The sequence below is a fragment of the Bombyx mori genome, chromosome 14 (assembly GCF_030269925.1).
Source record: "Bombyx mori chromosome 14, ASM3026992v2".
In the NCBI taxonomy this organism is placed as follows: domain Eukaryota; kingdom Metazoa; phylum Arthropoda; class Insecta; order Lepidoptera; family Bombycidae; genus Bombyx; species Bombyx mori.
Genome location: NC_085120.1, coordinates 8,459,650 through 8,480,707, shown reverse-complemented (window position 1 = coordinate 8,480,707; position 21,058 = coordinate 8,459,650). Strand labels below are relative to the sequence as shown.

General features: G+C 38.7%; 1 long non-coding RNA gene across 2 annotated transcripts; it reads right to left on the bottom strand.

The window, feature by feature from the left end:
* Positions 1–453: 453 nt before the first annotated feature.
* Positions 454–5,431, bottom strand: LOC134200060 (uncharacterized). Of its 2 annotated transcripts, XR_009974798.1 has the most exons (4): positions 5,268–5,431; positions 4,523–4,664; positions 2,041–2,136; positions 454–704 (listed from the first exon to the last, which is right to left on the bottom strand). It is a non-coding gene; the product is annotated as an uncharacterized LOC134200060 (long non-coding RNA). The 2 variants fall into 2 exon arrangements; XR_009974799.1 differs by lacking the exon at positions 4,523–4,664.
* Between the last annotated feature and the right edge of the window lie 15,627 nt (positions 5,432–21,058).

Sequence of the window (21,058 nt, the reverse complement as noted above, 5' to 3'; positions counted from 1 at the left end):
TAAGAGTTAGAAACTTGTAAAATTCTCTCTATATCTCCCTCTTGTTATACAGTGCTAAGAAGCTTTGATATATTGCACCTAGCCGATTTAATTATCGTCGACTGAGCGAAGCTACTAAGATGAATAGCTATCGGATGTTCTGGATGGAAAAATCTGGATACTATATCAAAAGTGAAGTACTAAACTTAGCTATAAGTATTACCTTTAAAACTTGATATAAATATAAAAATTATATAAAAAGGTTGTAAAATTAACCACAATAAATATGTCGCTAACTAAATATCTACGCGTGAAATAGCCCTTACACGGGGTGTCAACTAAATTACAGGGAAAGGGACATCTTTTCGCTCGTTTTGCATTTTTGTCGGTCGCCGCGTTTAGCCCAGCCTTTTGTTCTCACTCTACCATTATAATGAGAGTTTAATGAAACATACTGAATAAACAAGACGATACTTTGATGAACCGATTTTATAATTGCTATTCGAATTGCGCTTTAACTATTCTTTGGATTTTATCATTGTACAATTTGTTCCTAGTAAAGTCATCATCATCAATCAGCCTGTTTCTCTCCACTGCTGGATGCAGACCTCTCCCATAGTCCGCCACAATGAACGATCCTCCGCCTTCCGCATCCAATCTCTCCCAGCATATCGCCGCAAGTCATCGGTCCAACGGGCAGGGGGACGCCCAACGCTTCGCTGCTTCTAGTAAAGTAAATATTATAAATTGTGCCATAAATTATTACTTTAGCTGCATTAATAATATAGTTGTTGTAACTTTTACCGTATATTTGGTAGTATTTAGCATATATATTATAATAGTAGTATTGATGTATTTTAGTACAATCTAAACTACGGCAATCAAACAAAAAGCAAAATGCACATAACTAGCCAACCAACCATTAAATTATACATAGAATAGGAACACAGAGAGAACGTAGCATTAACTGGAACAAAAATGGCTCCACATTTATTGGAGTGTTTGTCGTGTGAAAATTCTGAAAATCTCATAAAGTGATGTTTGAGCGCCACAAAAATTAATCTGATTATTTCAGTGATTGTATCGGAGTCGCTTAACCTTAATTGAATTTACCAATATTTCGAATACTGCTTTTAGTTTAATCATCAAGGGATATATATGTACTTTTGTCTAAAAAATAAAGATGTAAGGCAGTTAATATCGATGTCAATATAATTTATAGTTTTATTAGAATGCCGATTTTTTTATTTAGAAAGAATTTTTAATGTGTACTCTACTTGCGACACTAATCAATGAGAGATTGAAGTTTAATGCTGTTTACCGCTGTTTACTCGAGAAGGCCTTGGAATATTAAATATTAATATTAGAAAAAATAAAAAAAAAAATAGTAATTTCTTTTTACGTAATATTAGGTTTTGTTAAAAAAAAAAAAAAGAAAAAACTTTAAAATTATAATATAATAACTAAAATATACTACTAAAAAGAGTTCCTTTATGCAAGGTTCCGAAGATACTGGCAGCGTTTCCCTTTTGAATAGCTAGACTATTTCTGAGGTAGCTGCCAGCTTCTCGGTCTCCTGTGATGTTAAGTAACCTTTTTGCTATTTGCTTAAAAAGCTTTAGAGCGCCAGGACTCCACGAACCAAGGGTCTCGACACGAAATGGCACAAAATCATATTCGGAGCCTAGACCCCTGTATTTACATGCTTTAGCTTTTTCAGCCGCTTCAATATAGCATAATAATATAACATAATAAAATAATATAATAAACTTACAAAATATCATGAAATTGTCAAAGCGTCTTAGATATGTACTATTTTCTAATTAAGAGCTGGGACAGAATGTGTCTGTGTTATATTTTGTGTCTTCGTGCATAAATCACGCCAAATACCTAAAGGTAGACTTGTGGATGAACTACAGTTATAGTAGCAGGGTTCTGATTTATTATGATCTAACAATGCTCCTATTCAAACTGAAATTTACAACTGCTGTTGAGGTAGATAAACAGGTCAACTAAGTAGCCTATTACCTCTCGTATGTAACCTCTATTACTGTATTTTACCTTTCGGATCCACCTATATTAGAACACACTTTTTCGTTCAAATCGCTCTAACAGTTTACGCATACGACAAAGTCCGCTGACGACTAAATCGCGTGCCTGAAAAAATGGTGTAAACATTAAACCACGATTTATGGTAGTAACCGTAATTTGAAAGTGCCATATCCAAACTATATATCACAGTAAAAATTCATGAATAGTTTTATAATAATACGTATTTGTTTTTAATATTAACATCCAAATGTTCGGCTTTGAAACTACATAAAATAATGAAGACGTTTATAAAAACTCGAGTTTTGAAGTGTCAGGTCCAATAACAGCCCTTCAAACCGAAACCTACCCATTCGGGCCAACGATATCTTTATACTAATACTAATTTTTTATTTATTGTTTAGATGGGTGGACGAGCTCACAGCCCTGTTAAGTGGTTACTGCAGCCCATAGACATCTACAACGTAAATGCGCCACACATCTTGAGACACAAGTTCTAAGGTCTCAGTTTAATTACAACTGCTGCCCTACCCTTCAAACCGAAACGCATTACTGCATCACGGCAGAAATAGGCAGACTGGTGGTACCCACCCGTGCGGACTCACAAGAGGTCCTCCCACCAGTAATTACGCAAAATGTGATTGTGCGGGTTTGATTTTTATTACACGATGTTATTCCTTCACCGTGGAAGCCAGTCGTGAACATTTGTTAAGTACGTATTTCATTAGAAAAATTGGTACCCACCTGGGGGATTCGATCACCGTTGCATCACTAAAAACGAATGCACCGGATGTTTTACCTTTAGGCCCCGGCGATTTCAAGATATTTACAGATATTCATAAATTTTGCGATGTTACTGATTTTGCAGGCTTGGTTTTTTATTAACCGATGCTATACGTCGTGGAATTATTAAGTGAGCACGTGCTAAGTGTATCTATTTTTAAAGAGTACTACTTACCTGCAGGTATGGGACATAGTCGTATTGTTTAATATGAGTCAATTGGTCGTTTTATCCACGACAGTTTAGCTTGCTATTAATTTCATGAAAATGTTTTCATTGAAATTAAATGGTAACTAAAGGAAGGATTTCACATGAACAGCCAACGGGTGAACCAAGAGAAAGAGTTATTTAATGAATACAACATACCTCTATGACATCTTTGGCGTTGAGCCAAATCACGAATTGGATTCTTTTTTTCTCCAGTTTCAGCTATTGGCGAAAAATTAACAATATATTTTTGATAGGTCTTTTTTATATTCATCCTAATTTTAATAACTGTGGCGGTAGCCATCATACAATACAAGATAATTGACAGATGGCCGAATCTCGCTTACGACATTTCAATATAAGCGTGCATATATTATTATACAAGTTCCGAACAACAACATTTGGACCGTATGTTTACCGAGCAACACCAACCGCTCGGTGGAAGATTTTCCCTCTGTCGTTATATCCACATAACGAAAAAAATGATAAAATTTAATAGATAGAATCTAAATGCTGAGATATCGGTAATATTGGAAGTTCACGATCATTGAACCAACTAGTTTATCCCAAACACAAACATGAGCTCACCTTAGATATACTTAACTCCAATAACAATTATGGCTCGGATTTCGATCTTGTACGAAAATAAATTCTTCCCAGTTTTTTATTTGATCAGAACCTTGTATAAACGCTCCCATATAATTAAAACTATTTTTATTGTTTAATTCGCTCTTTAGATTTTGTTATTTCCCACGTTTCCAATTCTTTTACGTAGTAGTACCTAAGTAGTTTCAGTTATGTCTAAGCCTTGCGACTATTCCCAATGCTTGATCATTGTATTATATTAATGTTCATTGTATCTATTTTTTGTACGTTTCGGTACAATTAAATTAATATATATTTCATGGAATCTTCGTTTTTAAAAACAACTATTACAGACTCGTAGTTACCGTATATATTTTAATTTGCACACAACTCATAATGCTTCAAACGCTCAGTAAACATTTTCGGTAATTAATACAAACTAAAGGCTTATTTTCGTAATACGGATTACTCAAATAGTATTCGGTTGAAATGGCGCTATATTAATTATTATTTGGATACACGTCTCTTGCGATAGGTGATTTTGAAATATGCAATCATTTTCGAAATCGCTTTTACGTTGCTTTGTTGGATATTTTGTAGGTAGGGCATTTCGGGAGCCCGCACGGGTAGGTATTATCACCCAAACTATTTTAGCCGTAATTTAATGCGTTTCGCTTTGAAGGGCCGAGCAGCTGCTTTATTTTATAAAGGCGACTGAGAGAGCTTATGTTTCAAGGTGGGTGACGATGTAAATGGGCTCTGGTAATAACCTATCTCCAGATGGGCTGTGACCTCGTCCAATCATCAATCATCTAAGCAAAACATAAAAAAATCTCTAAAGAATAACATACATTTTTTCTAACGCTACACATGCCAAAGCTTGTCTACTTTATTTAAAAGTGTTTTTAACTTAGAGCTTACACACAAATAGCTTCGTTCCTTTACAATCTAGTAAATCTTCCTTGAAGGTTAAATGGAATTTAAAATTTGATCTGCGGGTTGCTCATCGCTTTGCATTAGAATCGCTTCTAGCTTCTCACATGGTGGTTCATACATGTCACATCTAGAGTTTTTTACTATCACTGCATCAATTCCACTGGTGGTAGGACCTCTTGTAAGTCCGCACGGGTAGGTACCACCGCCTATTCCAGCAGTAATGCGTTTCGGTTCGAAGGGTGGTGCAGCCGTTGTAACTATACTGAGACCTTAAAACTTATATCTCAAGGTGGTTGGCGCATTTACGTTGTAGATGTCTATGGGCTCTAGTGACCGCTTAACACCAAGTGGGCTGTGAGCTAGTCCACACATCAAAGCAATAAAAAAAATTAGCATCTATAGCATATTAGCATATTATACAGTATAATAGTTTAGTTGTGTATAACTATTATTGCCGTATAGTCTGGCAATAGTAAAATATTTTAAATATGGGAATTTTGGTCTAACATGTAAGCGATCGTACCAGGCAGGGTTCAAACATTGGTGAAATATTTACTTTAGTAAACCGAACACGCCAATGTAATAAAAATCAAACCTGCAAAACGTATATATTCGTCATTTTAGAAATTATATATCAATGTCTCAAATTAGGCTTCGGTAGGCACTTAACGTCATTCAAAAGTAGGTAATGTATAGTTATAAATAGTGTGACACAAATCTGGGTACATACCGCGTTAATTGTTAAAAGACAGCAATTAAATCATTCCGGGTCCGACAATAATTTGAATTACGATCACCCTGGGGAATGACAAATGGGATGAACGGATTCGTTGGAGCTCGCGAATAGAATTCATTTGTATTATACAACTAGCTGACCGGTAGTCGGTATGTGCAACGAAACTGTCTGTTTACCCTGTCATTGTGAAAGTTGTGTGTGTTGAGTTTCAATAATTATTATTCAAAAGGTTTTATTGACTTTTATAAACTGAGATCAACCAAATACGAGTGATGACGGAAACTACCGCTTAGCCATCCCTGGCACCACCGCCGACATATATATGTTGGAGTATTTCCACTTTCGGGTAGCGACATGGTAAGCGGGCGGTCTTCGTAAGTCAATAAAACCAGAAATGTTAACTCAGAGCGTATATTACGCACGAGCGTTCCGTCTGATATGGCGACTCGCTCGCTTCTGAGCTCGAGAGACAACAACGGAGCGTTTTTATAGCAAGGTATCGTGGTGGGACGATGTTGTTTACGATTCTTATCTTGCACGTGTTGTTTTCGATGAATGCTTGCACGTGTTGTTTGTCGTCCCATCTTTATTAGTCATGAACTAATGGTTTATAAAAACACGCGCCGACTCAGCCATACTGCTCATGACGCGTCCCTGCGTCAAAATGATATACATCACATAAATCATCTCACTTAACTATTACACTAAATTGCTATCGAGTTCGAATTTTAGTGTCCTGGTCTCGACTCCTTTATGTCATTTGAGATACCAAGTCTCGACGCTGGCACTCAAATGTCAGGTCTCGAAACCCTAGAATACCAGAACAACCAAGCCTCGGCGCTGGTGTTCAGATTTCAGGCCTGGAAGCCTTAATAATCTAGAGCTACCAAGCCTCGACGCTGGCAGTTAGATTCAAGGCTCCAAGGCCCTAAGATGTCAGAAGAGCTACCAAGCCTCGACGCTGGCACTCAAATTTCAGGTCTAAACGAGCATTGCATATTACCTAAATTGAGATAAATTGGGATATACTTAACTTGGGTATCGACACCATACATTGTAACAACCAAGCCTGCACGCTAGGGTTCAAAGTATGGCCTCAACACCATTGATAATTTTGCAACAACCAAGCCTCCACGCTGATGTTCAAAGTTAGGCCTTCACGCCATTACTTATATTGCCACAACCAAGCCTACACGCTGGTGTTCAAACTTAGGCACACAAAGAAAGCCTCATTCCAAAAATTGTATCTCATTGATCTCTTCTAATGGAAATTCATACGCCGACACGGCAATCTCATTCTGTTTTCCATAGTTTGGATTACGTCATTAGGCCGTTTTTCGTCACGTGGTGATCCCACTTCTGATGTTGGAGTATTTCCACTTTTAGGGTAGCGACATGGTAAGCGGGCGGTCTTCGTAAGTTAATAAAACCAGAAATGTTAACTCGGAGCGTATATTACGCAGGAGCGTTCCGTCTGATACGGCGACTCGCTCGCTTCTGAGCTCGAGAGACAACAACGGAGCGTTTTTATAGCAAGGTATCGTGGTGGGACGATGTTGTTTACGATTCTTATCTTGCACGTGTTGTTTTCGATGAATGCTTGCACGTGTTGTTTGTCGTCCCATCTTTATTAGTCATGAACTAATGGTTTATAAAAACACGCGCCGACTTATATAGATAAGAATAGATTTACGGAATCTTCGTATGCACACGTACCGTGGCGAACTGCTTACATGGCGTTAAACGTAATATATTCAACGGGGATAACATCATTATCGCGTCACGGGACACGCGTTATCCGGACCACACTATACGGGCAGGGCCATGAGACTGCGATACTTTAAGAAGATATTTATTTGTATGGAAACTATCGACATCTTGTAGCGGATGCCCATAAACTTATACGTTGTTAAAATTAAGGCATTTAATTATTGTATAACTAAACATAGAAAAAAATAAACATACAAGTCTTCAGAGACAAATTGATCATTTATTATTGAAGTACGTGAAGAGAGTGTCAATAGTACTTCAAATTCTTCAAGTACTGGTTATTCTGATTGCGAGAGTAATTAATAAGATTTCACGTTCATTTTATTCAATAAGTATCAGTTCATTAAATTAAATTCATACGTGATCAATCGTTTTTATTTTATTTGAAGTACATAATACCCTCATAAAACTATTTTATAATTTACACTCGCACGGAGGCTTAAGATGTGTTTTATTTATTTATTTTTATTGCTAGATTAGTGGCGGAGCTCATAGCCCACCTGGTGTTAAGTGGTTACTGGAGCCCATAGAAATTTACGACGTAAATGCGCCACCCACCTTGAGATATAAGTTCTAAGGTCTCAAGTATAGTTACAACGGCTGCCCCACCCTTCAAACCAAAACGCATTACTGCTTCACGGCAGAAATAGGCGGAGCGGTGGTACCTACCCGTGCAGACTCACAAGACGTCCTACCACCAGTAATTACGCAAATTATAATTTTGCGGGTTTCATTTTTATTACACGATGTTATTCCTTCACCGTGGAAATCAGTCGTGAACATTTGTTGAGTACGTATTTCATTAGAAAAATTGGTACCCGCCTTAGATTCGAACACCGGCGCATCGCTCAACACGAATGCACCGGAGACGTCTTATCCGTTAGGCCACGATGACTTCAAAATTCAAATGTGTTAGAATCGATAGCGCAATATCGACTAATCACAACACTAGCTAATGAGCTAACGTTAACATTCCTTAAAAATCCTCGGAGCTCGCGCGCGGACTGTATATCTCTTTTACAAGTTAATCAAATTTTCAAATTTCGACTTCAAAACTATCACACTACATTTCCGACTCAGTACGCACTGTGCCGCTAACATTATGAACGTCCTCAAATGCTCGTAAATTACACAATTGTGACGTTCGGAATTAATATCCGGCCCAATACAACGGTACACGTCGTTTCTCCAGCAAATGACAGCGGAGTGACATACGAAATTCGGAACCACTATTTCGCTTTTGGCCTTTAGCATTCCGTTCGCTGTTTTCGTGTAAATTAAATGCTCGGTTATGAATAATTGTGTTAATTTACTTGTGATGTAAAGTTTATTAGTTTGCAGAATACACCGTTTATTTATTTGTTGAAAGTGCGGAAAATGTTCGCGTGGGCGCGATTTAAAAATGCAACAAATCCTATTCTAATTGAATCTTAATCGCTCTGAACTAGCTTGATGTTTTCTGAGCACTGTCACGTTATCTCCTTCTTCGTAAGCGGTCCCAAAATATTCTTAGCCGTTGAAAACTAGGTTATGCTCCGAAGATTTTAAATTTATCTATTTTGGTATTAAAAAAAGTTGCAACCGTTGAACTGGTTAGGTAGTTCACCCTGGGACCTGGAGGCGGAGGCGCTCGCTGCCGATTACCGGTGGCGTAGCGACCTCCGCTCTAGGGGGGAAGGGCGCCCCAGCGAAGGTGTAGTTCGAGCGCGAAGGCTCCACTCTCGGCGGTCCGTGCTGGAGGCGTGGTCTCGCCGCTTGGCGGACCCGTCGGCCGGCCTCCGAACCGTCGAGGCGGTCCGCCCGGTTCTCGCGGACTGGGTGGGCCGCGACCGCGGATGCCTCACCTTCCGGCTAACGCAGATGCTTACCGGCCATGGTTGTTTCGGCCGGTACTTGCACAAGATAGCCGGAAGGGAACCGACGGCGCAGTGCCACCACTGCGCGGACCACGACGAGGAAGACACAGCGGAACACACGCTGGCGCGTTGCTCTGGATTCGACGAGCAACGCGCCGCCCTCGTCGCGGTCATAGGTGAGGACCTCTCGCTGCCGCGCGTCGTGGCTACGATGCTCGGCAGCGAGGCGTCCTGGAAGGCGATGCTCGACTTCTGCGAGTCCACCATCTCGCAGAAGGAGGCGGCGGAGCGAGAGAGGGAGAGCTCTTCCCTTTCCGCACCGATCCGTCGCCGTCGAGCCGGGGGCCGGAGGCGGGAATACGCCCGTACGTCCCGGCCCCTGTAGGTGGCGGTCTCCCCCCGGTGAAGGTCAAGGGGCGACCTGAGGGGGTGAGGCCGCGCGGCGCGCTACCAGCACTCTAGCGCGCTGCCGTGGAGTGAATAGAGCGACCGGTCGACGGTGTATCGCGTCCCGACCCGGCAGGCTGGTTCTGGTCCAGCGGGGTATTCCGGGACACCAGCGGCACCGTCTGGGCGGCCCGACGGGCTGCCGTACCGAGACGGCCGACGTTTCAGAGCCTTCGATTCGCCTCGAAGGCTCCGTCGGCTGGGCGTCCTTGGGGTGAGCCGCGCCGTCTGGTTGTAGTGTTGACCGCGGTAGCCCCCCTACCTCATCCGGGTTCTGACCTCGGAGGGGATCGGACGTCGGGTGTAAGAGTGCAGGGGAGTCGTTTAGTGGGTGGGTCCTAAAATCCTTGGGCCCGCGGTCTGCTCACAACACCATGCAGATCGTTGAGTCTCACATACCCCGCGCGCCCCTTTTGCGCGGGGACCTCGTAGGAGGTTCGGCCCTCTACCCGAAAAAAAAAAAAAAAAAAAGGTAGTTCATATTCGGCCTCCCCCCGGTGAAGGACAAGGGGCGACCTGAGGGGGTGAGGCCGCGCGGCGCGCTACCAGCACTCTAGCGCGCTGCCGTGGAGTGAATAGAGCGACCGGTCGACAGTGTATCGCGTCCCGACCCGGCAGGCTGGTTCTGGTCCAGCGGGGTATTCCGGGACACCAGCGGCACCGTCTGGGCGGCCCGACGGGCTGCCGTACCGAGACGGCCGACGTTTCAGAGCCTTCGATTCGCCTCGAAGGCTCCGTCGGCTGGGCGTCCTTGGGGTGAGCCGCGCCGTCTGGTTGTAGTGTTGACCGCGGTAGCCCCTCTACCTCATCCGGGTTCTGACCTCGGAGGGGATCGGACGTCGAGTGTAAGAGTGCAGGGGAGTCGTTTAGTGGGTGGGTCCTAAAATCCTTGGGCCCGCGGTCTACTCACAACACTATGCAGATCGTTGAGCCTCACATACCCCGCGCGCCCCTCTTGCGCGGGGACCTCGTAGGAAGTTCGGCCCTCTACCCGAAAAAAAAAAAAAAAAAAGGTAGTTCATATTATTGTGCTAGTTAAATCTCTGCATCACTCAAACCCCGATGAACGGTGCGAAAAGTAATTATAAATCATTATAAAAATGACAGCAAATTATGTTGACTCGTATTCATAACTCGGTGAAAGAGCATATTGCTTGACTTTAATTCAAAATAGTATTTAAAGAAAATGTATAGTATTTTTTTGAGAGCATTACTGAAATGTGATGCATACATCGCTGCCTTAATTTTTCAATCTAGGAAACACATTTTTTTCAGAAAACTAGCTTACATAAAACAAAAAATTGTATTTTGTCTTACCTTTTATCCTATTTATGATAATAATAGGCAAACGAAATTCTGATATTAGGCAGTAACTTAGCACTTTTAATAAAATATAAAAACCACAAAACTCACTAAAAATCTACATGGTTTTGATGTAGATGTTAATACAAATTTACGGTTTGAAAATTCGTTTGTGGCCAGTCAGCTTTTGTTGAATCCGTACAGTGATGTGACACACTGCTTAAAAGTGTAACTAGCTTAATTATTATATTTGAATATATATATATTTTTTAATTCATGGATGAGTAGGTATCAATTGGTTATTGAAATCCGGAGACGTGAAAACGACTATGAGCTATGAGATAATAAGTTGAAGTCTTAATTTTATATAACGTCTTTTCCAGTGGCCAGATTGCGACGTGTGACTGCTTTGAATAAAAAATGAACAGGATGGTGATACATACTAATGCGAGCTCAAACACGCCTAAACTAAATATTCAGTCACATTTACAAAATCTGGTTACAAATATTCTGTACCTCTCTTCAGTGTTTCTTAACTTATTTCCACAGAGTTACACACTCTAGAATTACAGACAGTTATTTTTAAATGTGGTTCAGAGGTACTGTCAAAAATTAAAAGAACAATCCTCGTTTTTTTTTTTTAAATATAGATCATATAGATTATTCTTTTTTTTTTATTGCTTAGATGGGTGGACGAGCTCACAGCCCACCTGGTATTAAGTGATTACTGGAGCCCATGGACATCTACATCGTAAATGCGCCACCCACCTTGAGATATAAGTTCTAAGGTCTCAAATATAGTTACAACGGCTGCCCCACCCTTCAAACCGAAACGCATTACTGCTTCACGGCAGAAACAGGTGGGGTGGTGGTACCTACCCGCGCGGACTCACAAGAGGTCCTACCACTAGTCTACCACCACTTACCACCACCTTTTGCTTTGTATAAACAAAATAAAATGCAAGATCTGAACGAACTTAATTGACAAACGGAAAAACCGTATGGCGTACGTCATTAAACTTTTAAATTCAAAACGAGATCGTTCTGCGATGCTGTTTTGGAAGCGGGCCGAGGAGTTTCGTATTAAATTCGAAGCAGCTTCACAAATAAATTACATGTAGACCCGAGGGATGTGCTCCAATAAAAAAATTCACACATTCCTTTTACAAGCATTGCATACAGCAGAGATGCGAATGTTGCGATGGATGTGTGGAGCAACGAGAATGGATAGAATACGGAATGAATATAATAGAGGAAGTCTAAAAGTGGCACCTGTGATAGAGAAGCTGAGGAGTGCGCGTTTGGGATGGTATGGACATGTGATGAGACGAAATGAAAATGAGGTTGGTAAGAGAGTGTTAACTAGGAATGTGGAAGGATATAGAGGAAGAGGTAGAACCTAAGAAGAAATGGATGGTTTGCGTAAAAGACGATATGGGTAAGAGGGGAGTGAGCGAAGAAATGGTATATGATAGAAGAGTATGGAAGGAGAAAACATGTTGCGCCGACCCCAGGTGACTGGGAGAAGGGCAGGAAAATAAAATGATTCCTTTTACAAGCATCAGGTTCGTGTAATGAAATTTTGATAACGGTTTCGATGCAACTAGGAAGCTTAGAAAATCAGAACTATTTTAAACATGCTGAGAACAAATGCAGGAGTTTTTGTTATCTTTACGTCATCTTCCATTTTGCAGTACGCAGAAGCAGAGCCCATCCTTGCCTAAAATAATTCATCCAAAGACCGCTTTTAGAGATATTTTTATTAACGATTGTATTTGGACATGCTTTTTATAGTATTAGTTTTTATTGTACATGTATAGTATTTTATTGATTGTATTTAGTGTTTTGATGACGATGTATTTTTCTTCGTCAAAAGATTTAAAAAAAGAATTATCTCTGTACGAGATAATTCTGGCACTGTATAGATTTAAAAGCAAGACAAAAAAAAATTTTAATCCATCCTTGCCTAAAATAATTCATCCAGAGACCGATTTTGGAGATATTTTTTTATCACGTAGCATTTGTAATACACGATTGTATTTTGAAGTGCTCTTTTATATTATTAGTTTTTATTGTATATGTATAGTATTTTATATTTTGATAACGATGTATTTTTTTTTCGTCAAACGATGTTAGAAAAGAACTATTTCTGTGCGAGATAATTCTGGCACTGTATAGATTTAAAAACGAGTAAGTCTGTTTTCGAAGTGAAAAATATTAATTATTGTTCTTTTCTATTTTGCATATTGTGGTGTCGAATGACTACGTGGTATGAAATTATCGAAGCCTGTTTCCATTACTGAGATAGTTCACATTTCACGCGAGCGTAGAGACATAGAGTTGAGAAAGTTTAAAGCTGAAAATTATGTTATGTTGTTAGTTATTTTACTTACTGTTTATCTCATGAAGCCATGTGCAATTGATTTCAGTTTTTATAAACAACATTTTTATAAAGACAATTAATATTACTTTTACTGATTATTTTCGCTTTTTTTACTGTCATTAAATTAAATTATTTCTGAAGTTAGAATACATCACAGTTTTTTCGATTAGTTATACGTTCTGACCATGAACACATAATGACTAATGAATCATTTATTATATTACAATATAATTTTAGCAATAAAAAATAATTTATTTGATTTATTGAAAATGTTTACTAGTATCAGAATGACTTTCAAACTCTGTTACTTATGACGTTAGAAGGGCAATTCAACTTATAGTTCATCAATGTAAACCGGAGATCCAGATATCACAATGAGAAACCGCTCACAATGAGACATGCGGTGGAAAATTAGGTGGAAAGCTCACGGCAGGCAGCGGCTTAGCTCTGCCCCTGGCAATGCTGACGTCCATGAGTGACGGTAACCACTTACCATCGAGTGGGCCGTATGCCTACAGGGACAATAAAAAAACTCATATAATTAAAACAACCTTTTTACAATTTTTACACAACAATACTTTTAAATTTTACAATTTTCGAGGTCACACAACGACTAAAGTGTAATTCATCGATATATGAATTTCGGAAATAACATAATATTATTTTGAGATATAAAAACGCGGGATTAAAACTTCAAAATTAATTATAATTATACCCACGACTCATGAAAACCGAGGTATTGTAATAATATATGTATTATTTTTCGACATAAACATAATATAGGATTGTTATAACTAACGATGGTTGTAAATAACAGTTTGGTAATCAAATTATTCATCTAAAACCAATAATAATGTATTGTGATGTGTATGGTACCGCTTCTTTGATTTTATCTTTATATACATTTTAAAATGCATTTAGAGAAGATATTTCGCTGCTTGGCTGTGTTGAAATACATATTATTATTCCTTATAACTCATTGCTATGAGTTTAGCAATTGCTAACATGACGCAATGATGTTTTATAATCAATTTGTATATTGCAATTCTGGTACTTATTTACTGTGCCATTGATATCTGGAAAGCAAATGACGTATTTCGGATAACACGTTCCTAATTTAGAACTACTAGCTGTACCCGTCCGCTTCGCTGGGCATTTAAAATTAACATTATTATTTCTCACCCCCACAAAGATTCTCATTATTATCGCCCCCGCAACTGGTGTAGAGAGTCCAACACTCATATAAATATTAGCCTATCCATTAAGTACATGTATTTTCTACATGGATACTAAGTTTCAAGTTAATCGGATGCATGGTTCAGTAGTTATAACGGAACATCCGAAAAAAACACTGCAGATTTATATATTAGTATAAATGAGACGCCAAGTATTGAGGGGCTCAGTGTAATGTCATGTTTTTTTTTTCGTTTTACTGAGGAATAAAACATAACGAGGTTCGAGCTAGTAGAAAGAGCAAACTTCAGTGGAAGTTTTTACCTTCATTCCGCTGCTTGAGTCGTGTTTTGAATCGTCCGTAATCACAAAACTTTAAAGTCTTCAAGACGTAGAGTGAATTGAATAAAACAAGCTCTTGATTTTAGCGGAAATAGGACGTATTATAAAACTGGGATATTACCAATCTAACCATTACAGATGCGATGCAGCTATGCATTCCCAGTTGAAGGAAGATGCAGTTAAGCAATATAATGAAACCTTCGATCTTATATCTCAAGGTGGGTTTTTATTTATTCTCAAAGTTGTGTTAAGTGGTTACTGGAGCCCACAAACATCAACAACGTAAATGCTCCGTCCAACCATTGAAAGCGGAGCGCTTAACTGCTTCGCGACAGAAAAAAGCAGAGGGGTGATACCTATTTGTGCGGGCTAGAAAACACCCTAGCACCAGAAAAGCATGATGTCATCAAGGTAGTTGTATTTATTGTAATTACTATTGATTCTGGTAACTACTTTACATTAGGTGAACTCTTACAATGGTAAAGCAATAAATTACTGGTGGTAGGACCTCTTGTGAGTCCGCGCGGGTAAGTACCACCACCCTGCCTGTTTCTGCCGTGAAGCAGTAATGCGTTTCGGTTTGAAGGGTGGGGCAGCCGTTGTAACTATACTTGAGACCTTAGAACTTATTTCAAGGTGGATGGCGCCTTTACGTCGTAGATGTCTATGAGCTCCAGTAACCACTTAACAGCCGGTGGACAGTGAGAAAAACAAAAAGTAAGCTCACAGATTTTCTCATCCATTGTTATTTTTCATGTATTTACAAACACTAGGAATGTCCACAGCGTTGCGTTGCTCCTAAAGTCGACCGTAGATTCCATTCCAGGTGAGGTGTTCGTTTTTCCACTGCCGTTTTGCTCGTATCACCTTTCCTTGTCTGAGCTTAAACGAAAACTTGTGTAGTTTTATTGGAGTCCCGTTTTAGATGTGAAATTTTTCAGTTTTCAGAGAACCGTTCAGATTCGAAAACTTTTTAAATCCTTGATTACGAAATCTACTACACGAAGCTATCGGCATGCATATTTGAGATAATGTTGCTATATGTATATTTAAAAACATATTGAGTTATTTCTGATGGCGTTTTGAGTCTAGTGTGGAAACTTAGTACCGAACACGCGTCATGGATTGGTCCTAATCAGAGGCAATATTTTTTGGAACGAAGTTCCTTATGAGACGATGCGGAGGAGTACCCAAACCGGAAAAAACGTCCGTAACGTAAGATTTTTAATATTTATATTCTTATTATTATTTATATATATAGTCTTAGTATGTTGGCTATACAGTGTCTAATATATAGTTTACGTGATGACGGTTATTATTATTATTCATATAAATAGCTGTTTCTTTGTATAATATAGTTTTTATTATATATTTTTTATACATCATTTTGAATGAAACAAAATTGATAACTTTGTAAAGTAGTTTTTTATTTTATTTTTATCAATAAAAAATCATAATAAATAATGTATACCCGAATAATTACTTAGTCTGGCCATAAATATTGTTACAATTTAAAATTAACAAAATATTACATTTGAATTTGGAATCTGTCATTTTTATATGATTGCTCATTGGGTTTTCTTATTTTGGCGCCAATACATTGTACAATATTTTGCGATATTAAAATGGAGTGGGGTGATAAAGAGAACCGAATCGCTGTGATTGCATTACACAAAGTAGATATGGAGCCAAATGCAATTTTTAAAACTCTCCATACGCTTGGTATTAGTAAAATGTTTGTGTACCGGGGATAGGTGCAATGAGACCTCCTCTGTTTGTGAAAGTATGTTCTTTATAGCTCGAATAGAACTTAAAATTAATATTTTTATAAGAAGGAACTTTGTTCCTATCCGGTGTCCCACGATACCACACATCTTTTTTTATACATATAACTTGAACTGATATTTGTTTTTTGTTTTAAATTATAGTTAGACAATATTTTGATCTGCTAATTCGTTCCATTTCGTAATTGCACGACGAGGCAACTCATGCCATTGATTAGTCAATTTAGAAGACTCGAAATAGAACAGAATAATTAGAATAAATTCGTACTTTCCGCGGTAGTTATTGGATTTTTTAATATAATTGATTCCCTGTTTTGTTCGCGGCAAAACGGCTTTTTTTTGCGAAACAAGACTACTGTTTGTGCTTCGATTTATCATGTAATTTACTTTGTCTTAAAAGCGTTTTCCTTGAATGCTTTGTTTGAATGTCGCTTGAAAATCTTTGGTATTTTTGGCCTCATCTGTGCGGTAGCTATAATGACGTTAAATTATTATGGAGGCTACTAAACCAATAAAAAATTATTATTATGAGTTTTGATATAACATTAAATCTACTTTAATTTCAAATTGGATTTGGAGTCTAAATTACCCATCATTTGTTCTGGATCACGACGCTTATTGGAGCTACGGTATATTCGTCAGGTTCATTACTTTTACGGCTTAATCTCGCAATTTTTTTTGGTCAGTATATTTATTATTTACGACGTTGCAAATACTTATTTTGGTCAAGGATGACTTAGGTGTATTGGTTACCGCGAGCGAACTGACCTATTGACACAGTCCACCGAGTTTCTCGCTAGATCTTCTCAGTGGATCGCCATTTCAATCTAGTTGTAGATTCTGCGAAGCATTACTCGTGCTTGGGCTAATGTTAGCAAATTTTCTCAAGGTGAGCTCGTGAGCTTCAAACCATAACCAGCTCGTGAGCTCACCTACCCGCCGGGACGTCGTTGGAATAGCCATTTAGGCTATTAGCTAATAGGTAGGAAAAATTACTGCGTTTCATAGACATCGTAACCTGAATCTACTATACGACATGAAGTCTCATCTGTACTGAACGGTGACTGCTCCATCTTTCAAATCAGGATGATTGTTTTTCGCTAGAAATAGGTAGGATGCTGGTATTTACTCATGTAATTTAACAACGTGCCTTTTTTTTAGCCCACAGACGTCAACTGCTGGGCATAGGCCTCAAGTTCGGCCCAATAACCGGTCTTATGCAGCCTGCATCCAACAGATTCCCGCAACCTTTAGCAAGTTGTCAGTCCCCCTCATGGGCGACCTACCCACGCTACGCTTTCCGATGCGCGGTCGCCACTAGAGAACTTTTCGGCCCAATGCTATTTAACCATGAGCCTTACCGCTAGTAAATGATATAATATTCAAGTAACATTGCTACCCTCGAATCTCCACTAATGGGGACTGGTGACTGGGGACTAATCCCCATTTGCGATACCCATCAGAAGAGATGAGCTGGTGATATACTAAGCACTACTAACTCAAATTATTTTATTGTACAAACGATTAATGGTTTATTATGATTTGGACATTTGAAAAACAATACCGTAATAAAAACAATATTGAATCAAGATTCGGTTTATGTTGTTGATATGATGATCGCGTTCTGAATATTTTACAGCGTCGAATAATCCCCTCATAGATAGGTCACAGGCGAGTTAACACTTTATAACGTATTCCGAAACTAATGTTTATTGGGGGTATATAATAAATCGTTTTAAATCACCCCGGACGAGTCAATGCCGATGGATTTAATTAAAAGCGGCATGATTTAACGAAGGGTTTCAAGCCAATTAAACTTTGTTCGTGAAGTTTTTGAGTGCTTGCGTAGGGTGCCCGATATGTCAACCCAGTTTTGATCTAAATTGATTTGCATCAACCGATATCTCTGTGTTTTTAACGTGCTTTTTTAATGTTTAGATGCGTAAACGAGTTGTCGGCCTTCCCGGTGTTAGTGGACTACCGGTGCTATGAGCTGAGCGGAACTTAAGACACTAATTAATTCTAAGTCTGTCTTAAGCGTCTAGTAGGAGGGTGTCCTACACTACGTTTGCCCAGACTACTGCTAGATGGAGCGACGACCTGCGCATGGCAGCTGGCAATAACTGGTTGCGTAGAACCGAAGATCGGGTTCAGTGGCGAGCTTTGGGGAGGCCTATGTCCAGTAGTGGACTGCCGCAGGCTGATGATGATGATCTGTTCTAAAGTACTGCCTCAACTTTCAAACCGAAACGCATTAATAGGCAGAGCGGTAGTACTTATCTACCCGTGTGAGCTTACAAAATGCCCTACGTAATTATATATGATTTATATTTTGATCTTCATCGATAACAATCTAATATGGCTAAAAGCCAAGAGATAGTTTTAGTTAAGCTAATACAACTTTCGAAGCTGGTATTTATTTGTGCTATCGACATTGGTCAAGTTGATATTTTCGCGCTGAGACAAACGCTGGTACGAATAGATATTGTTGTTTTCAAGCATCCCAGTTCGAAGGGTAGGACAATCGTTACTACAAAACAGACCTTATGTATATAGGTAGAAAGTGACATTTATTCTGTTTTATATATGAGCTACGATGACCATTTAACTGTTGCTAACACACGAACTCGACCAATCTACGCAGGATGTAAGAAATTGACAACAAAGAATCAAAGCGAACGCCGTAGTGACTAATCAAGTTATTCTGTCAGCTGAGAATAAATATTTTCGAATAACAACCATCAAGAATGAGCTTAAAGCGCCCGCTTAAAGCTTCAACGGTGACGACTCTCGCGACGTCGAGTGACACAAAGCTGAGCAACAAATTGCGTTAATAGACAAGCAGAACGACAGATCTCGCTGGAAAATTGGCACTCACATGAATTGGTAATCAGATTTGAAGAACAAAAAAGAAATATTTATTTGGAGTTACTTTTAGTAAAACTTCTTTAATACGTGAATTGTGTTAAACAATCTCTGAGGCAGTTTTTTATATCAGAACTATAAAGTCCTTTATACGTGATTTGGATCTTAAATATTCGATCGCTTTGATAGAAGACAGGATTTTGATTTGAATTCATCATATTGTTTTAAAGATCATACTCATAGTGCACTTGTCTCAACCAATACAACTATACTATTGTTCAAATCCCGCAGCCAAGTAACAATGATCCTAAGGATATGCGCACCTAGTATTTGTTGATGAAATTTATAAATTTGCATTATAATTGTTGGTATTGATAATTGACGAAAGGGTAGGACATTTGAATGCCGGTACGGGTCGATACCACAATCATGTTTATTTGCGTCACTGCGGTCTGGTATAACGCGTGGAATTGATTGGACATTAAAATTGAGACTTCAATCTCTTGTCTTAGGATAGCTGCAATGTCTATCTTAACAATAACCAATATATACGCAGTAAAAAACAGTAGTTTATAATAAAAAATACACAATTTATTATAGCACAAAAATAAATCAAATCAATACCTTGAATCATTAGTGTCATACAGCATTTCTATTAAGTCTTGCACCACATAAACGAGATGCTATCAATGTGGATATCAGCGGAAATCGGTTGACACGTACACTTGGTTATTAAAATTGACTTTATCCATAATAGTTTGGTCACTAATCATAGAATGAGAAAATTAATTCTCAAACAACAAATAAGTTAGACATAAAGTTGATTGCATTGGCTTAATATAAATTAAAACAGCAAAAATAATTGATCCATTGAACCGGCACTGTTCTAGCCGACAAACGAGATATAAGCAAAGGTAATGATCTTAGCTGTGCAAAGATAGCCAATAAGACCCTTCTGAAATTCATGAAGCGGAAAATTAAAAATTTATTACCTCTCAGACGGAAATTTTCTGTTGAAGACCAATTTTAATGTCGTATTTAGATGCTTACAGTTTACAAGATTCTTTAACTTGGCGTTTAGTAACAAAAATTGCGACATAATGAAAAAAATATATATCTCGTTATAAAAACAAAAATTCTCAAATAGTTTTACTACCTGATGATCCTAGTCAGGATATCAGGCCCAAAAAATTCATTATTGTATTGCAATTAGATATGTGTGTAAATTTTCAAATTACTCAAACAGATCGAACTTAGTGAAAATTGCGTCGAAATTATATTATAACGGCCGTCTGGTGTAGTGGTAAGTGACATGGTCACTACACAAGGGGTAGCGGGTTCGAATCCCGCCAAGAGAAGATATTTGTATGATAAATATAAATGTCTTTTCCAGGGTTATGGATGTCTATTAAATATATGTATGTGTATAATAAAAATCTTACATTTATATCCGTTATACCAGATAACGGATATAAATGTAACCTGTAACACAAGTTCTTTACGAACTTTTCACGGGACCAGTTAAGGTGGCGTGATTGTTTGTAAATATTTATTTTATTTATTATAAATGCCTTATTCCTTAGATACGTATTAGACTGTTCGTAGATAAGCCTTTTTTTACCTATGCTGATAGCCTTGAGAGGCTATTCCAGCTTTTCGTTGGCGTGTAGGTGAGCTCACGGGGCTCAAACCCGGATTGTTGCTAACACTGGCCCTAGAAAGAGCAGTACTTCGCAGAATCTACCACCGGGTTGGAGACGCAACTTACTGAAAAGATCCGGCGAGAAACTCAGTGGTCTGTGTCTATGAGTTAATTCGCTCGTCGAGCTCTTGGTCGCAAGCGACGGGTTCGACGAGGACGGT